The sequence below is a fragment of the Pseudophryne corroboree genome, chromosome 6 (genome assembly GCF_028390025.1).
Source record: "Pseudophryne corroboree isolate aPseCor3 chromosome 6, aPseCor3.hap2, whole genome shotgun sequence".
Taxonomy (NCBI): domain Eukaryota; kingdom Metazoa; phylum Chordata; class Amphibia; order Anura; family Myobatrachidae; genus Pseudophryne; species Pseudophryne corroboree.
The window spans coordinates 752,146,009-752,172,617 of NC_086449.1; the positions used below are offsets into that span (position 1 = coordinate 752,146,009).

Here is a 26,609-nt window from a genome sequence, read left to right on the forward strand (position 1 = left end):
CTTGCCAGCTACTCCCATGGAAAGGGAGGTAGTACTGGCTGCAATTCACAAGCTTTACCTTCAGCAGGTGATAATCAAAGTTCCCCTCCTTCAGCAGGGACGGGGTTACTATTCCACAATGTTTGTGGTACCGAAACCAGACGGTTTGGTAAGACCCATTCTAAATTTGAAATCCTTGAACACTTATATAAGGAAGTTCAAGTTCAAAATGGAATCGCTCAGGGCGGTTATTGCAAGCCTGGAAGAGGGGGATTTTATGGTGTCACTGGACATAAAGGATGCTTACCTACATGTCCCCATTTCCCCACCTTACCAGGAGTACCTCAGGTTTGTGGTACAGGACTGCCATTACCAATTCCAGACGTTGCCGTTTGGTCTGTCCACGGCACCGAGGGTATTTACCAAAGTAATGGCCGAAATGATGATACTCCTTCGAAAGAAGGGAGTTATAATTATCCCATACTTGGACGATCTCCTTATAAAGGCAAGGTCCAAGGAGCAGTTGTTGGTCGGAGTAGCACTATCTCAGGAAGTGCTACAACAGCACGGCTGGATTCTGAATATCCCAAAGTCGCAGCTGGTTCCTACGACGCGTCTGCTGTTCTTGGCCATGATTCTGGACACAGAACAGAAGAAGGTGTTTCTCCCGGTGGAGAAGGCCCAGGAATTGTCATCTCTGGTCAGGGACCTCCTGAAACCAAAACAGGTGTCGGTGCATCACTGCACGCGAGTCCTGGGAAAGATGGTAGCTTCTTACGAAGCAATTCCCTTCGGCAGGTTCCATGCAAGGATCTTTCAGTGGGATCTGTTAGACAAGTTGTCCGGATCGCATCTTCAGATGCATCAGCTGATCACCCTGTCCCCGAGGGCCAGGGTGTCTCTGCTGTGGTGGCTGCAGAAGGCTCATCTTCTCGAGGGCCGCAGATTCGGCATACAGGACTGGGTCCTGGTGACCACGGATGCAAGCCTCCGAGGTTGGGGGGCAGTCACTCAGGGAAGGAACTTCCAAGGACTGTGGTCAAGTCAGGAGACTTCCCTTCATAAATATTCTGGAACTAAGGACCATTTACAACGCCCTGAGTCAAGCAGAACCCCTTCTTCAACACCAACCGGTGCTGATTCAGTCAGACAACATCACGGCGGTCGCCCATGTAAACCGACAGGGCGGCACAAGAAGCAGGATGGCGATGGCAGAAGCCACAAGGATTCTCCGATGGGCGGAGAATCACGTGCTAGCACTGTCAGCAGTGTTCATTCCGGGAGTGGACAACTGGGAAGCAGACTTCCTCAGCAGGCACGACCTCCACCCGGGAGAGTGGGGACTTCATCCAGAAGTATTCCAGCTGATTGTAAATCGTTGGGAAAGGCCACAGGTGGAAATGATGGCGTCCCGCCTCAACAAAAAGCTAAAAAGATATTGCGCCAGGTCAAGGGACCCTCAGGCGATAGCTGTGGACGCTCTAGTGACACTGTGGGTGTACCAGTCGGTTTATGTGTTCCCTCCTCTTCCTCTCATACCAAAGGTGCTGAGGATAATAAGAAAGAGAGGAGTAAGAACTATACTCATCGTTCCGGATTGGCCAAGAAGAACTTGGTACCCGGAACTACAAGAAATGATCTCAGAGGACCCTTGGCCTCTGCCGCTCCGACAGGACCTGCTACAGCAGGGGCCCTGTCTGTTCCAAGACTTACCGCGGCTGCGTTTGACGGCATGGCGGTTGAACGCCGGATCCTAATGGAAAAGGGCATTCCGGTTGAAGTCATTCCTACGCTGATAAAGGCTAGGAAGGATGTGACAGCAAAACATTATCACTGCATATGGCGAAAATATGTTGCTTGGTGTGAGGCCATGAAGGCCCCAACAGAGGAATTTCAGCTGGGTCGATTTCTGCACTTCCTACAGTCAGCAGTGACTATGGGCCTAAAATTGGGATCCATTAAAGTCCAGATTTCGGCCCTGTCTATTTTCTTTCAAAAAGAACTGGCTTCACTGCCTGAAGTTCAGACGTTTGTTAAGGGAGTGCTGCATATTCAACCCCCTTTTGTGCCTCCGGTGGCACCTTGAGATCTCAACGTAGTGTTGAATTTCCTAAAATCACATTGATTTGAGCCACTTCAGACCGTGGAGTTGAAGTATCTCACGTGGAAGGTAGTCATGCTGTTGGCCTTGGCCTCAGCTAGGCGTGTGTCAGAATTGGCGGCTTTGTCCTGTAAAAGCCCTTATCTGATTTTCCATATGGACAGGGCAGAATTGAGGACTCGTCCCCAATTTCTCCCAAAGGTGGTATCAGCGTTTCATTTAAACCAACCTATTGTGGTGCCTGCGGCTACTCGGGACTTGGAGGATTCCAAGTTGCTGGACGTAGTCCGGGCCCTAAAAATCTATGTTTCCAGGACGGCTAGAGTCAGGAAAACCGACTCGCTGTTTATCCTGCATGCACCCAACAAGCTGGGTGCTCCTGCTTCTAAGCAGACTATTGCTCGCTGGATCTGTAGCACGATTCAGCAGGCTCATTCTGCGGCTGGACTGCCGCATCCTAAATCAGTAAAAACCCATTCCACGAGGAAGGTGGGCTCTTCTTGGGCGGCTGCCCGAGGGGTCTCAGCTTTACAACTTTGCCGAGCTGCTACTTGGTCGGGATCAAACACTTTTGCAAAATTCTACAAGTTTGATACCCTGGCTGAGGAGTACCTTGAGTTTGCTCATTCGGTGCTGCAGAGTCATCCGCACTCTCCCGCCCGTTTGGGAGCTTTGGTATAATCCCCATGGTCCTTACGGAGTACCCAGCATCCACTAGGACGTCAGAGAAAATAAGATTTTACTCACTGGTAAATCTATTTCTCGTAGTCCGTAGTGGATGCTGGGAGCCCGTCCCAAGTGCGTACTTTCTGCAATACATTTATAGAGTCAGTTTTCTACCTTTTAACACAAGCTATTTACTAATACCTTCAAGCCGTAATGGCCGCTAAACCACGTGCACGTGCTACGCACTCCGTACGCTATTGGCGTACAAAGACCTCGCACATGATACGCAAGTTACGAACACACGCTGTTCTGAGTGTACGGAATACACACAGCGAGCGTACACACAGATAATAACCTTTTAAACCTTAAACACAGAGTATGATTATACTGTAAGTCTTAGTATTGAGATACTGTAATGATATAACACTGGTTAACCTGGATATTTAAGCAAGCTGTTTGAGTGATTGAGATACTCAGAAACCCTTTGTACTAGCTAGAGAAACACAGACACCTTGCTGAGGTTCCAACACCTTTACTAACGAGATTTAGCTATGTAAAAAGGGGAAACAGTTAACAGCTTATACACTACAGCACTAACATAAAACACCTAAACAGAATAACTGAAAATATACAATATACAACAGCGTCTTAATCCTAAACAATAACAGTGAGAGAGAGAGAGAGAGAGAGTATGGCAAATACAGACAGAGAATAAGTTGGTTACAGAGAAAAACTTACACACGGGGGAATGATCGCTGCGCAGTCCTGGAACCAACTCTCTAGTTAGTCAATGATGAAAACCTTTTGTGGAGAGTAGACTGAGCTGGCCCAGCCTGGCTTGTTCTTATATACACAACATGCAGTACCCTACACAGGGCCCTACAATCTCATTATTCATTGGACACAGGAATCTGTCTTCACATTATAACAAAAGGTCATAGGTTTGTTTGAACAGGTGGGCTGTGACTATTCCAAAATGCTCAGCTGGGAGGGATTCTCAGGACTCACACCACATGTGTAATAAAACAGCAAATACTTTTAAAGTCCATAAACTTCTTTTAAACATAACTATACTCTGGAACGACCGATCTCTTCCTAACCAACATCGGAATGTTTCTAATAAAAATACTCTTCGATTAGGTACTAAACACCACCGCCCAGACCCTGTCTGACCCTTCGTATCATGCAAAGAGGAATTCCTTTGTTCATGAACCAGTTACACTAATCATACTTACAGATATTATTAAAGGGAATATTACCTACAAAACATGCTATGTGGGTTAAATATACTATAAACGAATCGCCCGCTACAAGCTCATAAACTCTACCGTAAATACGCATATACCGCGCGTACTCGCCGGGGCGAGCGTACGCACTTTGCGGACATGTGCACGTACAGGAGACTGAATGTACGCGCAGCGGGCATGAGCATTGGGGTTAGTACAAGGCGATGAGAATAACGATATTTTTCGACTTTGACAACATGTATATAGTTATTGCTTAACTATAGGGTTTTGTTATGAGCCATCTGTTAAATGAGGCTCAGTTGTTGTTCATACTGTTAACTGGGTATAGTTATCACAAGTTGTACAGTGTGATTGGTGTGGCTGGTATGAGTCTTACCCTGGATTCCAAATCCTTTCCTAGTAATGTCAGCTCTTCCGGGCACAGTTTCCTTAACTGAGGTCTGGAGGAGGGGCATAGAGGGAGGAGCCAGTGCACACCAGATGTAGTACCTAATCTTTCTTTTAAGAGTGCCCAGTCTCCTGCGGAGCCCGTCTATTCCCCATGGTCCTTACGGAGTACCCAGCATCCACTACGGACTACGAGAAATAGATTTACCGGTGAGTAAAATCTTATTTTCTCATACGTCCTAGAGGATGCTGGGGACACCATAAGAACCATGGGGTATAGACGGGATCCGCAGGAGACATGGGCACTTTAAGACTTTGAAAGGGGTGTGAACTGGCTCCTCCCTCTATGCTGCTTACTCCAGACTCCAGTTTAGAATCTGTGCCCAGGCAGACTGGATGCACACTGAGGAGCTCTATTGAGTTTCTCGGAAAAGACTTTATGTTAGGTTTTTTATTTTCAGGGAGCACTGCTGGCAACAGTCTCCCTGCTTCGTGGGACTTAGGGGAGAGAAGTCAGACCTACTTCTAGTGAGTTTAAAGGCTCTGCTTCTTAGGCTACTGGACACCATTAGCTCTTGAGGGTTTGGAACACTAGGTACGCCTAGGGGTTCATTCCCAGAGTCCCCTTGCAGAGCCAGAAGTCAGAAGACAGGTGAGTAGAAGAAGATAGAAGACTTCAGTGACGGCTTCTGAGGTACCGCACAGCAATCGCGCTGTGCGCCATGCTCCCACACACAGAGGCACTGCAGGGTGCAAGGGGGGCGCCCTGGGCAGCATAAAAATCCTCATTTGAGACTGGCAAAGTGCGATTGGAGTGCCTAGGCACTAAATCCTTACCCCCGCCAGTATAATTATTTTGAAAAATAGCGGGACTGAAGCGCGCCATGAAGGGGGCGGGGCTTAGCCCTCACAGCTCTCATCAGCGCCATTTTCTCTTCACAGAGCTGCAGAGACGCTGGTCCTTCCTCACCACTGCTGTACAAGTAACAGGGTGCAAAATGGGAGGGGCAGTTAATTTTGTGCTAAAATAAGTTATTATAAAAGCGCTGCTGGGTCTGAGGCATTACTGTATATTAAAGTTTCAGAACCGGGATAAGCACTGTGTTGTGAGCTGGCAAACTCCCTCTGTGTTTCTCTGACAGACTTTACTGTGGGTCTGTCCCCTAGTTGCCCAGTGTGTTTGTGGGTGTCGGTACACGTGTCGGCATGTCTGAGGCGGAGTGCTCTTCCCAGGAGGAGACTGTTAGGGGCAGAAACGGCTGTGGGAGTGACCCTGTCGGCACCGCCGACTCCTGATTGGGTAAATGTGTTGCATGCTTTGAATGCTAATGTGGCTCTTATTAATAAGAGATTAGATAAATCTGAGTCTCAGAACCAGGCATGGAAGAAATCTGTGGAGGATGTGTTATCACAGGTCCAGACCCCCTCGGGGTCACAAACGTTCATTTGCTCAGTTGGCAGACACAGATACCGACACGGACACTGACTCCAGTGTCGACTATAGTGATACCAGATTAGACCCAAAATTGGCAAAGAGCATTCAGTACATGATTGTGGCAATAAAAGACGTGTTGCATATCACCGAGGACCCTGCTGTTCCTGATACTAGGGTCTGTATGTATAAGGGAAAGAAACCTAAGGTAACGTTTACTCCCTCTCATGAGCTGAATACCCTTTTTGAAAAAATGTGGGAAAATCCTGACAAAAAGTTTCTGAGTCCCAAAAGGATTCAAATGGCGTATCCGTTCCCTTCTGGGGATAGAGAAAAGTGGGAGTCCCCTCCCATTGTGGACAAGGCTCTATCACGGTTGTCTAAAAAGGTGGCTTTACCGTCTTCTGACACGGCAGCCCTTAAGGATCCTGCGGATCGTAGACAGGAAAATACGTTAAAATCCATTTACGTCACCACAGGTACACTACTCAGACCAACTATTGCATTTGCGTGGGTGAGTAGTGCTATCGAAAAGTGGGGCAGATAACTTGTCATCTGATATAGATACCCTAGACAGGGATAGCATCCTTTTAACGCTGGGTTATATCAGGGACGCTGCAGCCTACCTAAAGGAAGTGGCGAGAGATATTGGCCTCTTGAGATCAAGGGCCAATGCCATGGCAGTCTCAGCTAGGAGAGCATTGTGGATACATCAATGGAATGCTGATGCTGACTCTAAGAAAGCTATGGAGTCTTTACCGTATAAAGGTGGTGTATTGTTTGGTAAAGGTCTTGCTGATTTGGTATCTACGGCTACCGCGGGTAAGTCGTCATTTTTGCCTTATGTCCCTCCACAACAAAAGAAAGCTCACCACTTGCCGATGCAGTCCTTTCGGCCAAATAAATACAGAAAAGGCTGAGGTTATTCCTTCCTTGCTAATAGAGGAAGAGGAAAAGGTCAAATATCTCCGGCCGTGGCAGGTTCCCAGGAGCAGAAGTCTTCGGACGGCTCGGTCAGACCAATTCTGAACCTGAAGTCCCTCAATCTTTACCTAAGAAAATTAAAATTCAAGATGGAATCTCTCCAAGCAGTGATCTCCAGTCTGGAGGAAGGGGATTTCATGGTGTCGGTCGACATAAAGGATGCCTACTTACACGTCCCCATACAGTATATCCTCCGCATCAGGCTTACCTGAGGTTTGCTATTCAGGATTGTCATTACCAATTTCAGATGTTGCTGTTTGGTCTGTCCACGGCTCCGAGGATTTTCACCAAGGTAATGGCGGAAATGATGGTTCTCCTTCGCAAGCAAGGAGTCACAAGTATCCCTTACCTGGACGATCTCCTGATAAAGGCGAGATCCAAAGACAAGGCCCCACAATAGGTTGGTTCATGTGGAAAGAGGAAACCACCTTTGGTAGAAATTCCTGACGTGTCCTCAATTCAACTCTATCTTCATGGAAGATCAAATAAGGGCTCTTGTGAGACAAGGCCGCTAACTCAGACACCCGCCTTGCAGATGCCAAGGCCAACAGGATGACCACTTTCCAAGTGAGGAACTTCAACTCCACCTTCTGTAAAGGTTCAAACCAATGTGATTGAAGTAAACTGCAACACCACATTAAGATCCCATGGTGCCACTGGAGGCACAAATGGAGGTTGGATGTGCAACACGCCTTTCACGAAAGTCTGAACTTTTGGAAGGGAGGCCAATTGTTTCTGAAAGAAAACTGATAATGCTGAAATCTGTACCTTAATTGAGCCCGATTTTAGGCCCGCATCCACACCTGCTTGTAGAAAATGGAGAAAACGTCCTAGCTAAAACTCTTCCGTAGGAGCCTACTTGGATTCACACGAAGAAACATATTTTCTCCAAATACGGTGGTAATGTTTAGACGTTACCCCTTTTCTGGCCTAAATAAGTGTGGGAATGACTTCACTGGGAATACCCTTACGGGCTAGGATTTGGCGCTCAACCGCCATGCCGTCAAACGTAGCCGTGGTAAGTCCTGATACATGCACGGCCCCTGTTGTAACAGGTCCTCGCACAGAGGAAGAGGCCAGGGATCTCCTATGAGTAATTCCTGAAGATCTGGATACCAAGCCCTCCTTGGCCAGTCTGGAACAATGAGGATCGCCCGAATCTTTGTTCTTCTTATGATCTTTAGAACTTTTGGAATGAGAGGAAGTGGAGGGAATACATACACCGACTGAAACACCCACGGTGTCACCAGTGCATCCACTGCTGTTGCTTGAGGGTCCCTTGACCTGGAACAATATCTCTGAAGCTTCTTGTTGAGACAAGATGCCATTATGTCTACTTGAGGAACTCCCCAACGACTTGTCACTTCTGCGAAGACTTCTTGGTGGAGGCCCCACTCTCCTGGATGGAGATCGTGTCTGCTGAGGAAGTCTGCTTCCCAGTTGTCCACGCCTGGAATGAAGACCGCTGACAGAGCGCTTGTATGCTTTTCCGCCCAGCGGAGAATCTTTGGGGCTTCTGCCATCGCCGCTCTGCTTTTCGTTCTGCCCTGACGGTTTATGTAAGCTACTGCTGTTACATTGTCCGACTGGATCAGTACGGGCAGATCTCAAAGAAGATGTTCCGCTTGCAGAAGGCCGTTGTAAATGGCCCTTAACTCCAGAACGTTTATGTGGAGACAAGTTTCCTGACTTGGAAGCTTTTTTCCCAGTGTGACTGCCCCCCAGCCTCGGAGGCTTGCATCCGTGGTTACTAGGATCCAATCCTGGATCCCGAACCTGCACCCCTCTAGGAGGTGAGAGCTGTGCAGCCACCACAGGAGTGAGATCCAGGTCTTGGTAGACAGGTTTATCCTCCGGTGCATGTGTAGGTGGGACCCGGACCACTTGTCCAACAGGTCCCACTGGAACACTCTGGCATGGAACCTGCCAAAGTGAATGGCCTCGTAGGCCGCAACCATCTTCCCCAGCAACCGAATGCATTGATGGATTGACACTCTTGCTGGTTTCAGAACTTGTTTGACCAGATTCTGGATCTCCAGAGCCTTTTCCACTGGAAGAAAAAGTCTCTGAAGTTCTGTGTCCAGTATCATTCCCAAAAACGACAATCACGTTGTTGGAAGCAACTGTGACTTTGGCAAGTTTAGGAGCCAACCATGTTGTTGAAGAACTGTCAGGGAAAGTGCAATGTTCCGCACCAACTGGTCCCTTGATCTCGCCTTTATCAGGAGATCGTCCAAGTACGGAATAATGGTGACTCCTTGTTTGCGAAGGAGAACCATCATTTCCGCCATCACCTTGGAGAAAATCCTCGGAGCCGTGGATAGACCAAACGGCAACATCTGAAATTGGTAATGACAATCCTGAATCGCAAATCTCAGGAAAGCCTGATGCGGAGGATAAATGGGAACATGTAAGTAGGCATCCTTTATGTCGACCGAAACCATGAAATCTCCTTCCTGCAGACTGGAGATCACTGCCCTGAGAGATTCCATTTTGAATTTGAACTTCTTCAGGTAGAAATTTAGGGATTTCAGGTTTAGGATTGGCCTGACCGAGCCTTTCTGGCTTCGGGACCATGAAAAGGCTTGAATAAAAGCCTTCTCCCCGTTGTGATGGGGGTACCAGGATAATGACTTGATTCTGACACAACTTTTGTATAGCCTCGCTTACTACCTCCCTGTCCGGAGGAGAAACTGGTTGGGCCGATTTGAAAAATCGGCGAGGGGGAACGTCTTGAAACTCCAGTTTGTACCCTTGGGACACTATTTGTAAAACCCACAGGTCAAGGCCTGAACGAATCCAGAACTGACTGAAGAGTTTTAGACATGCTCCCACCGGTGCGGACTCCTGCAAGAGAGCCCCAGCGTCATGCGGTGGATTTGGCAGAAGCAGGGGAAGACTTCTGCTCCTGCGAACTCGACAAGGTTGTTGATCCATTACCTCTTCCCCTCCCTCTACTAGCAAGGAAGGAAGAGCCTCGCCCTCTTCTGTATTTATTGGGCCGAAAGGACTGCATTTGATAGGGGTGCGTTTTCTTTTGTTGCTGAGGAACATAAGGTAAAAAAGATGACTTACCCGCGGTAGCCGTAGATACCAAATCATCGAGGCCATCCCCAAACAAGACACCACCTTTGTATGGGAGAGACTCCATATTTTTCTTGAAGTCTGCTTCAGCATTCCATTGGTGAATCCACAATGCTCGCCTAGCCGAGACCGTCATGGCATTGGCTTTTGATCCCAAAAGGCCAATATCTCTTGCAGCTTCCTTTAGGTATGCTGCAGCGTCCTTGATATAACCCAGCGTCAAGAGGATGCTATCCCTATCCAGTGTATCTATATCAGATGACAAGTTATCTGCCTACTTTTCGATAGCACTACTCACCCACGCAGATGCAATGGCAGGTCTGAGCAGCGTACCCGTGGTCACATAAATGGATTTTAACGTTGTTTCTTGTTTACGATCTGCTGGGTCTTTAAGGGCCACCGTGCCCGGTGCTGGGAGAGCCACCTTTTTAGACAAACGTGACAAGGCCTTGTCCAAAATAGGGGGTGACTCCCACTTTTTCCTGTCCTCAGTGGGAAAAGGATAAGCTACCGGAATCCTTTTGGGGATTTGAAACTTTCTGTCAGGGCTTTCCCAGACTTTTTCAAATAGAGCGTTCAGTTCATGAGAGGGAGGAAACGTCACCTCCGGTTTCTTTTCTTTATACATACAGACCCGTTTATCAGGAACAGCAGGGTCCTCAGTGATATGTAATACATCTTTAATAGCCACAATCATGTACTGAATGCTATTTGCCAATTTTGGATCTAATCTGGAATCACTATAGTCGACACTGGAATCAGAGTCCGTGTCGGTATCAGTGTGCATCAACTGGGCAAAAGAACGTTTTTGCGACCCCGAGGGATCCTGGACCTGCAATAACATATCCTCCACAGATTTTTTTCCATGCCTGGGTCTGAGACTCAGACTTATCTAATCTCTTACTGATAAGAGCCATATTCGCATTCAAGACATTCACCCAGTCAGGAGTCGGCGGTGCTGACAGGGTCACCCCCACAGTCGTCTGTGTCCCTAATACAGCCTCCTCCTGGGAAGAGCACTCAGCCTCAGATATGTCGACACACACGTGTACCAAACACCCACAGACACACCGGGCTTATAGGGGACAGACCCACAGTAAAGTCTGTCAGAGGGACACAGAGAGGATTTGCCAGCTCACAACCCAGCGCCAAACTAACAACTCAAACACAAAAAATGCCTCAGACCTGTAGCGCTTTTAAATGTCAAAATACTGCACCAATATGTATTGCGCCCCCCCCCCCCCATTTTGCACCCTGATACTTGTCAGCAGTGTAAGGAAGGACCAGCGTCTCTGCAGCCTTGTGGAGAGGAAATAGCTGTGAGAGTGAGGAAGAAGCTCCGCCCCCGTAATGGCGCGCTTGTGTCCCGCTCCAATTACACAAATAATTATACTGGTGGGGGTTAGGACAGTGCCCAGGCACTAATGTCCCCTCTTGCCAGTTAACTTTTAATGAGGATTTATGCTGCCCAGGGCGCCCCCCCCCCCCCGCACCCTGCAGTGCCTGTGTATGTATGGGAGCATGGCGCGGTACCTCAGAATGCCGTCACTGGAGAAGTCTTCTGATCTTCTGCTACTCACCTGTCTTCTGGCTCTGTAAGGGGGTGGCGGCAGGCTACAGGAGTGAGCATCCGGGAGCGCCCAGCGATCATCAGCCTCAGGAGCTAATGGTGTCCTGTCAGCCAGAAGCAGAGCCATTGAACTCACCAGGAGTAGGTCTGACTTCTTTCCCCTAAGTCCCACGAAGCAGGGAGACTGTTGCCAGCAGTCCTCCCCGAAAATAAAAAACCTAACATAAGTCTTTTCAGAGTAACTCAGTAGAGCTTCCCTATAGTGCATCCAGTCTGCCTAGGCAGAATTCTAAAACTGGAGTCTGGAGGAGGGGCATAGAGGGAGGAGACAGTTCACACCCTTTTAAAGTCTTAAAGTGCCCATGTCTCCTGCGGATCCCGTCAATACCCCATGGTTCTAATGTGACCCCAGCATCCTCTAGGACGTATGAGAAATATGGATGTACTCGTCCATAAAGATCACTATTGATCACAAAACAGAACATCCATGGATGTAATCACCCATAAAGACTACACTAATGATCCCTATTGATCATAAATCCCTAACATCATAATAAAGGAAGTATTAATAATAAAGTATCTATGTGTTCCATTACTTATATAAAATCTATAAGCTTGTCACTGACCTAGGTTGGGGGTGTTGTGAACTCAGGGGTTCTCCCGATGGTATGGGAGAGGAACCACAGTTGGGTCGGAACAGGGATGGCTTGATATAGGTCTTCCTCATACAGGACTCTGACAGTAAAGCTTGGTGAAAATATTAAAGGACTTTCTTGCAGGAAGGGGGCAACACAATGTCACATAACAGAGAAGGAGCGTATGGAGAAATATCCAGAAAGTACTTGTGAATGATGGTAAAAGATACTGGTGACTAGAGAACTTGAGAGCAGTGGTTAAAAGACACTGATGATTTGAAGAACTTGAGAGCGGTGGTTAAAGACAATGATGATTTGAAGAACTTGAGAGCGGTGGTTAAAGACACTGATTATTTGAAGAACTTGAGAGCGGTGGTTAAAGACACTGAGGATTTGAAGAACTTGAGAGCGGTGGTTAAAGACACTGAGGATTTGTATAACTTGGGAGCGAGGGTTAAAGACACTGAGGACTTGTATAACTTGGGAGCGAGGGTTAAAGACACTGAGGACTTGTATAACTTGGGAGCGAGGGTTAAAGACACTGAGGACTTGTATAACTTGAGCGACGTTTAACCTGCAGCCCATGCTGACTCCAAGAAGCACTGGTGACTGGAGCGCAGTGGAACCCAGCAGCGGCTGGGAACGCTGGAAGCTGTGCAACAACTGACACCTGGAAATGCCGGTGACACTGGGGTATGCTGCAGAGAGATCCGCCGAGAACAGAAGCACTGGCATCCACTTCAGAGGAAAAGATGATACTCAGGCGCCGAGGCTCTGCCCGGCGTCTGCCTTTGAATATCCCGCCTCCGCTGGATTGGCGGAACAGTCCGATGACGTCACCCGCTCCCCGCCCACGTGATGCCGGGTGTCATGGCGGCGCCCCTGCCCCGGGGAGCCGCGCCAGCCAGACGCCGGAGCCCGTGGACCACCAAAGGCGGAGGGCGCAACACAGACCAGCAGGCACGCAGGGGTAAGCGCGGCGAACGCCGCCCATGGCGTGTGGCGGGGAGCCATAACCTCAGTAGCCTTGACCCAGCTCCTCTCCCAGGGGCCAAAACCTTTCCACTCCACCAAATACTGTAGATTCTTGTGAAGATAACGAGAGTCGAGAATAGCTTTGATTTCAAAGTCCGTTCCAGGTTCAGACTCAGCAGAGGTTGGATTTTAAATGGAACCGGTTTAAAATAAGGGGGCGAAGGAGAGCGACATGAAAGGAGTTTGGTATCCGGAGGTGGGAAGGCAATCCCAATTTGCAGACAACCGGGTTCAGGACTTGTAACACGGGGTAAGGACCAATAAACTTTGGGGCGAACTTCATAGTGGGCACCCTTAACCGGAGGTTGCGGGTGGAGAGCCATACCCTGTCACCAACCTTGTATTGGGGAGCTGCTCGTTGCTTCCTATCCGCAAAGAACTTATAGCGGCCGGAGACTCTCTTGAGATTAGCATGAACTCAACTCTAAATTTGGCTGAAGTGTCGAAGAGTAGAGGCTGCAGCAGGAACATCCTCTGGAGGACAAATGGGTAATTCAGGAACTTGAGGATGGAACCCATAATTAATGAAAAATGGGGACTCACCAGTCGAAGAGTGGTACAGATAATTGTGGGCAAACTCGGCCCATGGCAACAGTTCCACCCAATCATCTTGCGAGGGAGAGAGATAAACACGGAGAAAAGTCTCTAAATCTTGATTGACGCGTTCAGTTTGCCCATTGGTTTGTGGATGGTAAGCGGATGAAAACTTGAGTTTTATTTGTAAGGCCGCACAGAGAGCTCTCCAGAATCTTGCAGTGAATTGTACCCCCCGGTCAGAGACGATTTCCTGAGGTAAGCCGTGCAGGCGGAAATGTTCTCGGATAAATAACAACGCCAACTTGGGAGCTGATGGTAACCCGGTCAAAGGTACGAAATGTGCCATCTTAGAAAAACGGTCGATAATTACCCAGACAGTATTGTGACCCTTGGAGAGGGGCAATTCGGTGACAAAGTCCCTAGAGATATGGGTCCAAGGCCTCTGAGGAATGGACAGTGGATGCAACAACCCCGCAGGAGGCAAACGAAGAATTTTGTGCTGAGCACACTGAGGACATGAGTTGACATAATCTTGAATATCCTTCTTCATAGTGTCCCACCAGTAAGACCTCTGTAGAAACTCCCACATCTTTTGAACTCCAGGGTGACCGGAAAACTTGGAAATATGAGCCCACTGCAACAACCTTGGTCGAAATTTAGCTGGCACAGACATTCTCCCAGGAGGAGGGCCCAGAGCGGTGGGAGCCGCTGACATAGAAACTGGACTGAGAATCAAAGCCTTCTCAACAGAATTCACCTCATCCGAAGCTGTTAAGGAACGGGATAAAGCATCAGCCTTGGTGTTAAAAGTCCCGGCCCGGTACTTAATAACAAACGAAAACCGAGTAAAGAAGAGCGCCCATCTAGCTTGACGGGGATTCAAGCACTGGGCCATCTTGAGGTACAGCAAATTCTTATGATCAGTGAAAATTGTAATTAGGTGTTTAGCACCTTCCAAAAGATATCTCCATTCCTCCAAAGCAGATTTTATTGCCAAAAGCTCTTTGTCTCCAATGGTGTAATTCTGTTCCGCAGGAGAGAATTTGCGAGAATGGAAACCACATGGATGTAACTTCCCATCTGGAGCGTACTGCGAAAGCACGGCACCTATGCCTACCGTGGAGGCATCAACTTCCAAAAAGAATGGTTTTGAAAAATTTGGTTGTTGAAGTACTGGAGCAGACATAAAGGCTGCCTTTAACTGAGCGAACGCTGCTACAGCTTCGGAGGACCAATGACTTGGGTCAGAACCCTTCTTGGTCAGGGCAGTAATAGGTGCCACGATGGTAGAAAATCCCTTTATGAATTTCCGGTAGTAATTTGCAAAACCCAGAAATCGTTGTACCGCTTTCAAGGAAAGAGGCTGAGTCCAGTCCCGGATGGCAGTGAGTTTCTCTGGATCCATACGAAGCTCCGTGCCCGAAATGATGTAACCAAGAAATGGAACAGAAGGAACCTCAAAAGTACATTTGGAAATCTTGCCATAAAGATGATTCTCTCGCAATCGAAGAAGTACCTCCTTGACCTGTATTCTGTGCTCTGTGAGATTTTTAGAAAATATCAGAATGTCATCCAAATATACCACTACACTTAGGTATAGCATATCCCAAAAGACTTCATTAATGAATACCTGGAAGACGGCAGGGGCGTTGCTGAGGCCAAACGGCATTACCAGATACTCGTAATGCCCGTCCCTGGTATTGAAGGCCGTCTTCCATTCGTCCCCCTGTCGAATACGTATCAAATTATAAGCTCCCCTTAAATCAAGCTTGCTGAAAACTCGTGCTCCGCGAACTCTATCAAAAAGCTCCGTAATGAGGGGCAAAAGATACTTATTCTTAATAGTGACATCATTTAGACCACGATAGTCAATACATGGTCTCAGCCCTCCGTTCTTCTTCTTCACAAAAAAGAAACCCGCCCCCGCCGGGGAGGTAGAGGGGCGGATGAATCCTTTCTGCAGATTAGACTTGATATAGTCCGACATAGCTTGGGTCTCGGGTAATGATAAGGGATAAGTGCGACTCCGAGGTGGCATTTTCCCCGGAATGAGCTCAATGGGGCAGTCCCAGGGTCTATGCGGTGGTAGCTGATCGGCCGCTTGCTCCGAGAACACGTCAGAAAACTCCCGATAGGCCTCCGGAATGAGCCCTTCATCTGACTTGGAAGATACACGGAGTGGATAGACAGGGGTGAGACAATTCGAATGACAAAAAGGACTCCAAGATGTTATCTGGGTCGAACTCCAGTCGACGTGAGGGTTGTGAAGTTTGAGCCAAGGAAGGCCAAGAACCAGATCGTGTGGCATCTCCCGAATCACTAGAAATTCCAGGTGTTCTTGATGCAGAGCTCCCACTTGCAGTTTGATTGGTACTGTACAACTTGAAATCAGACCGTTAGAAATTTGGGTACCATTGATAGCAGTCAACGTAATAGGTCGTTCGACCGACCGTAACTGAAAACCCAGATCCTGGGCACAGGAAAGGGAAATAAAATTCCCTGCAGCCCCTGAGTCCAGCAGAGCCTTAACGGGTTTGGCTACTGACCCGGAAAACAGAGACATGGAGAGTAAACAGTCCACTGGCGGAGAAGGTTTAGAAGAAACCCCTAGCTCGACTCCTCCGGAACAAGCTAGGACTGCCCGTTTCCCGGGCGAGTCTTGCAAAACTTGAGAAAATGATCCGCGGCTCCACAGTAGAGGCAGAGTCTACCCTCACAACGACGCTGACGTTCCTCTGGGGACAGCCGAGATCGATTAATCTGCATGGGTTCATCAGGACTTGGAATAAGCGACTGCTTAGACGGAAGAGATCGGACCCTTGATTGATCTGACCGACTACGTTCTTAACCTCGTTCCTGCATGCTGCAGAGAGACCCGCCGAGAACAGAAGCACTGGCATCCACTTCAGAGGAAAAGACGATACTCAGGCGCCGAGGCTCTGCCCGGCGTCTGCCTTTGAATCTCCCGCCTCCGCTGGATTGGCGGAACAGTCCGATGACATCACCCGCTCCCCGCCCACGTGATGCCGGGTGTCATGGCGGCGCCCCTGCCCCGGGGAACCGCCGGGAGCCGCGCCAGCCAGACGCCGGAGCCCGTGGACCACCGAAGTCGGAGGCCGCAACACAGACCAGCAGGCACGCAGGGGTAAGCGCGGCGAACACCGCCCATGGCGTGTGACAAAGCTCTCATAACCATATGATACTAAATACAAATGTGCTTATTAAGTGTTCATAATATAATGTAATTTATAACTATGTCCTTAAATATTACGTTATGGTGCTTAATTAATTTATTTACTGAACCTATTATCCAATATATACAAATTAATTTAATCCAACCATATAATCCTTATCATTATTATTAGATGTGTGTTAGTGCCTAATGAGTGACAATACCTAAAACAAATCTAATTTATTTCCAAATAATCTTAATTAGATCCAATAATGATTAGTGGTGCCTATATTTATACTATATTTATTCACTAATATAATAGTCATTTGGTGCTATTTAAACAGCGCAGTGATCATATATTATTATTTCAGTAGTATATGGGCGCTGGAGTGTGAGCTGGTATACTCCCTCTGTGTTCTCTCTAACAGACTTCCCTGTGGGTCTGTCCCCTATTGCCAGTGTGAGAGTGTGTGTGTCGGTACGGTGTGTCGACATGTCTGAGGCTGAGTGTTACTGGGGGCGCAGAGAAGGATTTGGGAGTGACTCTGTCGGCACCGCCGACTGTTGATTGAGTGAATTTGTTGAGTACATTGAATGCAAATGTAGCGTTATTGTCTAAGAGGCTGGACTGACATGGATACCCTGGATAGGGATAACATTCTATTGACTCTCGGTTATATCAGGGATGCTGCAGCTTACCTAAAGGATGCGGCGAGGGATAATGGCCTCTTGGGATCAAGGGCCAATGCCATGGCAGTCTCGGCCAGGAGAACGCTGTGGATTCATCAATGGAATGCTGATGCCGACTCCAAGAAAGCTATGGAAGCTCTCCCTTATAAAGGTAGTGTCTTGTTTGGGGACGGCCTCGCATGACGCTGGGGCTCCACTACGGGAGTTCGTGCCGGTGGGGGCGCGTCTCCGACTCTTCAGTCAGGTCTGGTTTCACTCGGGCCTAGATCTTTGGGTGTTAGACATAGTGTCCCAAGGGTACAAACTGGAGTTTCAGGAGGTCCCCCCCCCCCCCCCCCCCCCCCCCCCCCGATTTTTCAAATCAGCCTTGCCAGTTTCTATCCCAGAAAGGGAGGTGGTGAGTGCTGCGATAAAAAGGCTGTGTCTCCAGAATGTCATTGTCCCGGTACCCCCGTCCCAACGGGGAGAAGGGTTTTATTCGAGCCTCTTTGTCGTGCCAATGCCAGACGGCTCGGTCAGACCGATCCTGAACTTAAAATCCCTCAATCTGTATTTAAAAACTTTCAAGTTCAAGATGGAATCTCTTCGAGCAGTGATCTCCAGTCTAGAAGGGGGGGATTTTATGGCGTCAGTCGACATAAAAGATGCCTACTTACACGTCCCGATATATCCTCCACATCAGGCTTTCCTGAGATTTGCGGTGCAGGATTCTCATTACCAATTTCAGACGTTGCCGTTTGGGCTTTCCACAGCCCCGAGGGTCTTCACCAAAGTGATGGCGGAAATGATGGTACTCCTACGCAAGCAGGGTGTCACAATTATGCCGTACTTGGATGATCTCATGATAAAGGCGAGATCGAAGGAGCAGTTGCTAAGAAATGTGGAACTTTCCCTGACGGTTTTGCAACATCGTGGTTGGATTCTAAATTTGCCAAAGTCTCAGTTGATTCCGACAACTCGGCTGCCTTTCTTGGGCATGATCCTGGACACGGAACTGCAGAGAGTGTTTCTTCCGGCGGGAAAAAGCTCTGGAAATCCAATGCATGGTCAAGGAGATTCTGAAACCGGCAAGAGTGTCGATTCATCAATGCACTCGAGTGCTAGGGAAGATGGTGGCGGCTTACGAAGCCATTCCGTTCGTCAGGTTTCATGCCCGGGTGTTTCAGTGGGACCTGCTGGATAAAGGGTCCGGGTCTCACCTGCACATGCACCGGAAAATAAGTCTATCTTCCAGGACCAGAATTTCTCTCCTGTGGTGGCTGCAAAGTTCTCACCTTCTAGAGGGACGCAGGTTCGGGATCCAGGATTGGGTCCTGCTGACCACGGATGCAAGTCTCCAAGGCTGGGGAGCAGTCACACAAGGAAGAAGTTTCCAGGGAAAATGGTCAAGCCAGGAAACTTGTTTCCACATAAACGTTCTGGAGTTAAGAGCCATTTACAACGGCCTTCTGCAAGCGGAACACCTTCTTCGAGGTCTACCTGTCCTGATTCAGTTGGACAACGTAACAGCGTTGTCCGACTGAAAGAGCAGAGCGGCGATGGCGGAGGCCACAAGAGTTCTCCGCTGGGCGGAAAAACACGTGAGTGCTCTGTCAGCAGTCTTCCTTTCCGGGCGTGGACAACTGGGAAGCAGACTTCCTCAGCAGACACGATCTCCATCCAGGAGAGTGGGCTCTTCATCAAGACGTATTTGCTGAAGTGACAAAGCATTGGGGAATTCCTCAAATAGACATGATGGCGTCTTGCCTCAACAAGAAGCTTCCGAGGTATTGTTCCAGGTCAAGGGACCCCCAAGCCAGTGCAGTGGACGCCCTGGTAACTCCGTGGGTGTTTCAGTCGGTATATGTGTTCCCTCTACTTCCTCTCATTCCAAAAGTGTTGAGGATCATAAGACGAACAAGGGTTCCGGCAGTACTCGTCGTTCCAGATTGGCCACGGAGGGCCTGGTATCCGGATCTTCAGGAATTGCTCGTAGAAGATCCTTGGCCGCTCCCTCTCAGAGAGGACCTGTTACTGCAGGGGCCGTGCGTATTTCAAGACTTACCGCAGCTGCGTTTGACGGCGTGGAGGTTAAACGCCAAACCCTAGCTCGAAAGGGTATTCCCGGGGAAGTCATCCCCACTCTCCTTAAGGCTAGAAAGGAGGTCACGGCGAAGCATTATCACCGTATTTGGAGAAAATATGTGTCGTGGTGTGAAGCCAAGAAAGCTCCTACGGAGGAGTTTCACCTGGGTCATTTCCTCCATTTTCTCATACGTCCTAGAGGATGCTGGGGACTCCGTAAGGACCATGGGGTATAGACAGGATCCGCAGGAGACATGGGCACACTATAAGACTTTGAATGGGTGTGAACTGGCTCCTCCCTCTATGCCCCTCCTCCAGACCTCAGTTAGACTCCAGGAGTGACTGGACACAAACTAGGGGAGCTCTACTGAGTTTCTCTGGAAAGACTTTTGTTAGGTTTTTTATTTTCAGGGAGGCCTGCTGGCTACAGGCTCCCTGCATCGTGGGACTGAGGGGAGAGAAGTCAGACCTACTTCTTCTTAGTTCAAGGGCTCTGCTTCTCAGGCTACTGGACACCATTATCTCCAGAGGGTTCGATCACTTGGTTTGCCTAGCTGCTTGTTCCCGGAGCCGCGCCGTCACCCCCCTTACAGAAGCCAGAAGAAAGAAGCCGGGTGAGTTTGTGAAGAACAGAAGACTTCAGTGACGGCAGAAGACTTCAGTAACGGAGGTATCAGCGCAGCGGTCGCGCTGCGCTCCGTGCTCCCACACACCAACGGCACTCACAGGGTGCAGAGTGCTGGGGAGTGCGCCCTGGGCAGCAAGTTACTGATGGTCTCTCCACTGGCATAAGATCAATATTTGGTGCCCGGGCACCGTGTACAATACCCCCGCCAGTATATGGATAGCAGCGGTCGCGCTGCGCGCCATTGCTCCCACACACCAGCGGCTTTACAAGGGTGCTGGGCGGGCGCCCTGGGTGGCAATATTTTACCTCAAATTAGGCTGGCAAAGTATGTATACAGTGCATAGGCACTGTATACGGACCCCTGCCAGCATAAATATATATATTTATAACGGGGCTGAAGCACACCGAGAAGGGGCGGGGTTTAGCCCTCACAACAGAAGTCAGCGCCATTTTCTCAATGTCTCCGCCAAAAGCAATGTACACAGTACAAACGAGGGGGGACACAGTTTGTTAGTGCTTTATAGAGGAAATATAGCACTATTTTAGAAATGGTCATATAATCTTTGTGTTGTGCTTATATATCTGTGGGTTCCCTGTCAGATATACCCACTATAGCATTTTAGTCCACATATGTCAACACAACCGACTATGGGGATCACTGTTGGCATCGCCGGCGCCTGTGGGTAGTTGATTAGGTTGATGCAGTATTAGCTGGTCGGTAGTTGTATGCTTATCAAAAGTAAACACTGTATGGGAACCACAGTAGTAGGTGGGTGTCCCTGTCGGCACCAACTGTTATTACTGGTAAATTAACATGTGTAACTACCTCATACTTGTATATATATTTATGTGTATATGTATGGTACGTTTCCATGGGCCTGTAGCTCGAGCACAGACATGGTAGTATTTGTGGGGGGGTGTTATTAAAATTATTTATGTATACTTCCCTCGGACCCCTCAGGGTTGCAAGCATGTTATTTTGCCTGGTTACTACTCCCTGCTGTCGACGAATTCTAGGTTTTCTGTCGACCTTAATGTTTCCTGGTAGATCCATACCTGGGGCATTCAGTACATGGTCATACACATTCAGAATACATTAATGTGTCACTAGGAACCCGTAGGTTCCGGACAATCCGCTTATATGTATGTTATATATATATATATATATATATATATATATTTAGGAGATGTGTGTAATTGTGTATTTCATTATGTATATTCATATAATGATTTATAATGAATGCTGAAGTAACAGTATTCCTTTTTTTTTCATGTGCTGGTCGCTCTGTTGATAAAGCTCTAGGTCGGCTGTGACGAGTTGGTCTCAGATCCTCTCAAGGTGTCCGAATGTTTATTCTTTTCCCGTCGCGGATAGAATACTATGAAAGTCAACTCCTGGTCGACACGGGCCCTGTCACAAAGGATCACATACAGGAAGCTAAGTGATATTTTATTTCTATGCTTTGGGCTTATTTGCATTACATGCACATGAGGGAGTGCTTATATTCGGAAAGGCATCCGATAGAATTACCCTAAAAAGAGAGGTGATGTTCCTTATGTTGGTTCTTCTCTATAGCATTGCGGCAGGCTGCCGTGCGTATACAGGAGGTGTGGCCGGGGGAATGCTGAGGCTGACTCCGGGAGATACTGGAGTTCTTCCTGGGACGGTGTACCGCTGTTTGGGGATGCCTCAGTTCAGTCAATCTCGGCGGATACTGCTGGTAAATCTAACTTCGTGAGTTAGTCTCCTTCACAATGGTTGGTGACGCATTCTTTTTTGGGATGCAGTCGTTTTAACCGGTTCGATACCGTTCTTTTTTCCTTTTCTGTGCAGACAGTGGAAGGTGAAAAGGTAAGAGTTCTGCAGCCTTGTTAGGTTCGCAGAAGCAGATGTTGTTTTCTGTTTCTACCACATCCACCACATGTCGCTGAAGTCTATCTGGCTGGAGCCCACTCCGGTGGGTACTCGTCTACTACTTTTTAGTCAGTCTGGGAATAGACTAGGACCTGTGAGTTAATTATAGAATCCAAAGGGGGACATTCTGTTGTTACAGATCTTTCCCCTCACTGATTTTTCTAAGAGATCTTGCCGTTTCCCCTCTGGAAGGGGAGGTAGTATGCAACGCCATACCAGAGGTGCGTCAGGTTCAAGGCATTGTCCTGTTTTATAAACAAAAACAAAAAAACTAAGAGGTTTAAATGCGTTGTTCTCCGCATTCAGATTACCTGGGCGGATATCCAGGATTGTCTTTGCCATTTCACTAGAGTGATGGCAGTGGGATGGTATTCTTTCAATAGTAAGAGCCATTGTTGTTCTGTACTGGGACACTCTCCTGATTAAGGCGAGGTCAAAACACAAGTGGTGCAAATTGTTGTTTTCTCTCTGACTGTTCTTCAACACAGGGGAAGGCTGTTATTCTCAACGACGCAGGCGTCGGAGGTGGGTATCAAAGTAGATACGGAACGGTTGAAGTTCTGTGTGTTCCTGTGGAAAGAGGTCTGAGGATCCGGAGTCGGATCAGATTTGCAGTGACAATCCATCAATATGTTCCATTGATGAAGAAGATCGGTGCGGCCTAGGAGGCCTTTTCGGTGAGCAGGTCAAATGCCAGAGTGGTTTTCACGGGGCCAGTTGGAAATGTGGTCCGGGTCTCACCTGCGCATGCGCTGGAATATAATCCTAATGGCCAGGTTTTTGCTCCTGTGGTGTTGGCTCAGTTCTCACCTCCTAGAGGGACGAAGGTTCGGAATCCAGGATGAGATCCTGGTGTCCATGCATGCAGATCTCAGAGACTGGGGAGCAGTCCGTGCAAAGGAAGTATTTCCAGAGGAAAGAGTCAAGATGTGAAGCTTGTCTGCAATAAGCTTTCTTGAATTAAGAGCCATTTTCAATGAACATATGCTTCGTGATCTGCCCGTGTTAATTCTGTCGGACGACTTGACAGCAGTGGTGTAAGTAAGCCGCTAGGGCAGAACAAGGAGCAAAGCGGCAATGGCAGATGGCGAAAAAAGTTTTCCATGGAAAGACTGGTCAACGCTATATTAGCAGTCTTCGTTCCGGATGTGAACGACGGAGAAATAGATTCCTCTGCAGACGCGATCTCCATCCAGGAGAAATACGGTCGTCATCGAGAAGTTTTCACTGAAGCGACAAGTCTTTGAGAAGTTCCTCAATTTGGACATGTTGGCGTCTCGCCTCAAGGAGAGATCTCAGAGATATTGTTCAAGGTCAGAGGACACCCAAGCTATAGCAGTGGACGTCCTCGGGACACCTTGGTTGTTTTCAGTTGGTCTATGTGTTCCCTCCGTTTTCACTATTCTGAAGGTGATAAACGTAAGAAGAACAAAGGTTCAGGTGATCCTCATTGTTCCGGTCTAAACGAGGAGGGCTTGGTATCCAGTTCTTCAGGATTTACTCATAGAAGATCCCTGGCCTCTTCCTCTACGTGAGGAACTGTTACAACAAGATCCGTGCGTCTATCAAAACTTACCGCGGCTGCGCTTGACGGCGTGGCGGTTGAACGCCATATCCAAATCAGAAAGGATTTTCCCAGTGAAGTCGGTTCCACACTTCTTCGGGCTAGAAAAGAAGTAACGGCAAAGCCTTACCACCGTGTTTGGAGAAAATATGTGTCTTGGTGTGAATCCAAGAAGGCTACTACAGAAGATTTCAGCTGGGTCTTTCTTCTCCATTCTTTGCAAGCAGGTGTGGGTGCAGGCCTAAAGTTAGGCTCCATTTCAGTGCGGTTTTGGCCTTATAAATTTTCTTTCGAGAAAGAATTGGTAACCTTTCCGAAGTTCGGACCTTCGTGGAAGGAGTACTGCACATCCAACCTCCATTTGTGCCCCCATGGGCACCGTGAGACCTTGACGTGCTGTTGCGTTTGCTTGTGTCAAAATGTTTGGAACCATTATGAAAGGTTGTGTTAAATTTCTCTCTTGGAGAGTGGTCATGCTTTTGTCTTTGGCGTCCGCAGGGCGGATGTCAGAAGTAGCGGCTGGGTCTCACAAGAGCCCCTGTTTGATCTTCTAGGTGGATAGAGCGGAATTGAGAACTCGGATAATAGTTCTGCCAGAAAGTGGTTTCGGTGTTTCGCAGAAACCTGCCTATTTGATGCCTGTGGTTGCTTAAGCTTGGGCTGATTCAAGGTCTCTCGATGTAGTGAGGGCTTTGAATATTTATGTTGCCAATTTGGCTCAGATTGGGGAAACAGAGGCTCTGTTCGTCCGGTATGCCCTAGCGTGATTGGGGCACCTGCGTCTCAGCAGTCTGTTGCACGCTAGTTCTGTGATACGATTCGGCGTGCTCGTTCTACGGTTGGATTGCCGTTACCAAAGTCGGTGGTGACCCATTCTACTAGGTAGATGGGCTCTTCTTGGGCGGATGCCCGAGGAATCTTGCCGGCTCAACTTTTCCGAGCGGATACTTGGTCGGGTTCAAACACTTTGGCTAAGCTATACAAGTTTGATACCCGGCTGATGGGGACCTCATGTTTGCTCAATCGGTGCTGCAGAGTCGTCCGCACTCTCCCACCCGGTCTGGAGCTTTGGTATAAACCCCATAGTCCTTACGGAGTCCCCAGCATCCTCTAGGACGTATGAGAAAATAGGATTTTTATACCTACCGGTAAATCCTTTTCTCTTAGTCCGTAGAGGATGCTGGGCACCCGTCCCAGTGCATACTGTGTCTGCAGTTATTGGTTATGGTTACACTCTTGTGGTGTTTCTTTTCTGTCAGGCTGTTGCTGACGTTGTGCATGCCATGGCATTCGGTGTCTTATTACTGGTTGTGTTGACACACTGGTTGTGTTACATATTCTCTCAGCATGTGGCTGTGTATTGTTCATGCCGTTGGCTGGTATTCTATTGAATGCCACGTTCTGCGGTATGTTCGTGGTGTGAGCTGGTATGACACTCACCGTGTTTAAACAATAAATTCTTTCCTCCAAATGTCCGTCTCCCTGGGCACAGTTTTCTAACTGAGGTCTGGAGGAGGGGCATAGAGGGAGGAGCCAGTTCACACCCATTCAAAGTCTTATAGTGTGCCCATGTCTCCTGCGGATCCCGTCTATACCCCATGGTCCTTACGGAGTCCCCAGCATCCTCTACGGACTAAGAGAAAAGGATTTACCGGTAGGTATAAAAATCCTATTTTTTGCAGGCAGACGTGGATGCAGGCCTGAAATTGGGTTCCATCAAAGTGCAGATTTCGGCTTTATCTATTTTCTTTCAAAGAGAATTGGCCGCCCTTCCTGAAGTTCAGACTTTCGTGAAGGGAGTGCTGCATATCCATCCTCCGTTTGTGCCACCCGTGGCACCGTGGGATCTTAACACGGTGTTACAATTTCTTATGTCTCACTGGTTGAAATTTCTCACTTGGAAAGTGGTCATGCTTTTGGCCTTGGCGTCTGCCAGATGGGTGTCGGAATTGGCGGCTTTGTCTCACAAGAGCCCATATTTGATTTTCCATGAGGATAGAGCGGAATTGAGGACTCGTCAACAATTTCTGCCGAAGGTGGTGTCTTCGTTTCACATAAATCAACCTATTGTGGTGCCGGTGGCTACGGATGACGTGACGGTGCCAAAATCTCTCGATGTCGTAAGAGCTTTGAAAATTTATGTCACCAGAACGGCTCTTGTTAGGAAAACGGAGGCTCTGTTTGTCCTGTACGCTTCCAACAAGATTGGAAATCCTGCTTCCAAGCAGACTATTGCACGCTGGATTTGTAATACGATTCAGCACGCTCATTCTACGGCTAGATTGCCGTTGCCGAAGTCAGTGAAGGCCCATTCTACCAGGAAGGTGGGCTCATCTTGGGCGGCTGCCCCAGGGGTCTCGGCACTTTAACTTTGCCGAGCAGCTACGTGGTCGGGTTCAACACTTTTGCCAAGTTCTACAAGTTTGATACCCTGGCTGATGAGGATGTCATGTTTGCTCAATCGGTGCTGCAGAGTCGTCCGCACTCTCCCGCCCGGTCTGGAGCTTTGGTATAGACCCCATGGTCCTTTTGGAGTCCCCAGCATCCTCTAGGACGTAAGAGAAAATAGGATTTTAATACCTACCGGTAAATCCTTTTCTCCTAGTCCGTAGAGGATGCTGGGCGCCCATCCCAGTGCGGACTGTTAATTGCAGTTGTATTGTTAGTTGTTGTTTTCGGTTACACGAAGGTTGTGTATCGGTTATGTTCAGCTTGTTGCTGTTTTTCATTCATACTGTTATCTGGTATTCCTGCTAATCCAGTTGTACAGTGTGTTTGTGGTGTGAGCTGGTATGTATCTCACCCTTAGTGTAACAAAAATCCTTTTCCTCGAAATGTCCGTCTCCCTGGGCACAGTTCCTATAACTGAGGTCTGGAGGATGGGCATAGAGTGAGGAGCCAGTTCACACCCATTCAAAG

General features: G+C 48.3%; 1 protein-coding gene across 1 annotated transcript in view; it reads left to right on the plus strand.

Annotated features, from left to right (window-relative positions):
• Positions 1-26,609, plus strand: part of LOC134933397 (leukotriene C4 synthase-like) — a 243,555-nt gene that overhangs the window by 39,141 nt on the left and 177,805 nt on the right. The window lies entirely within an intron of this gene.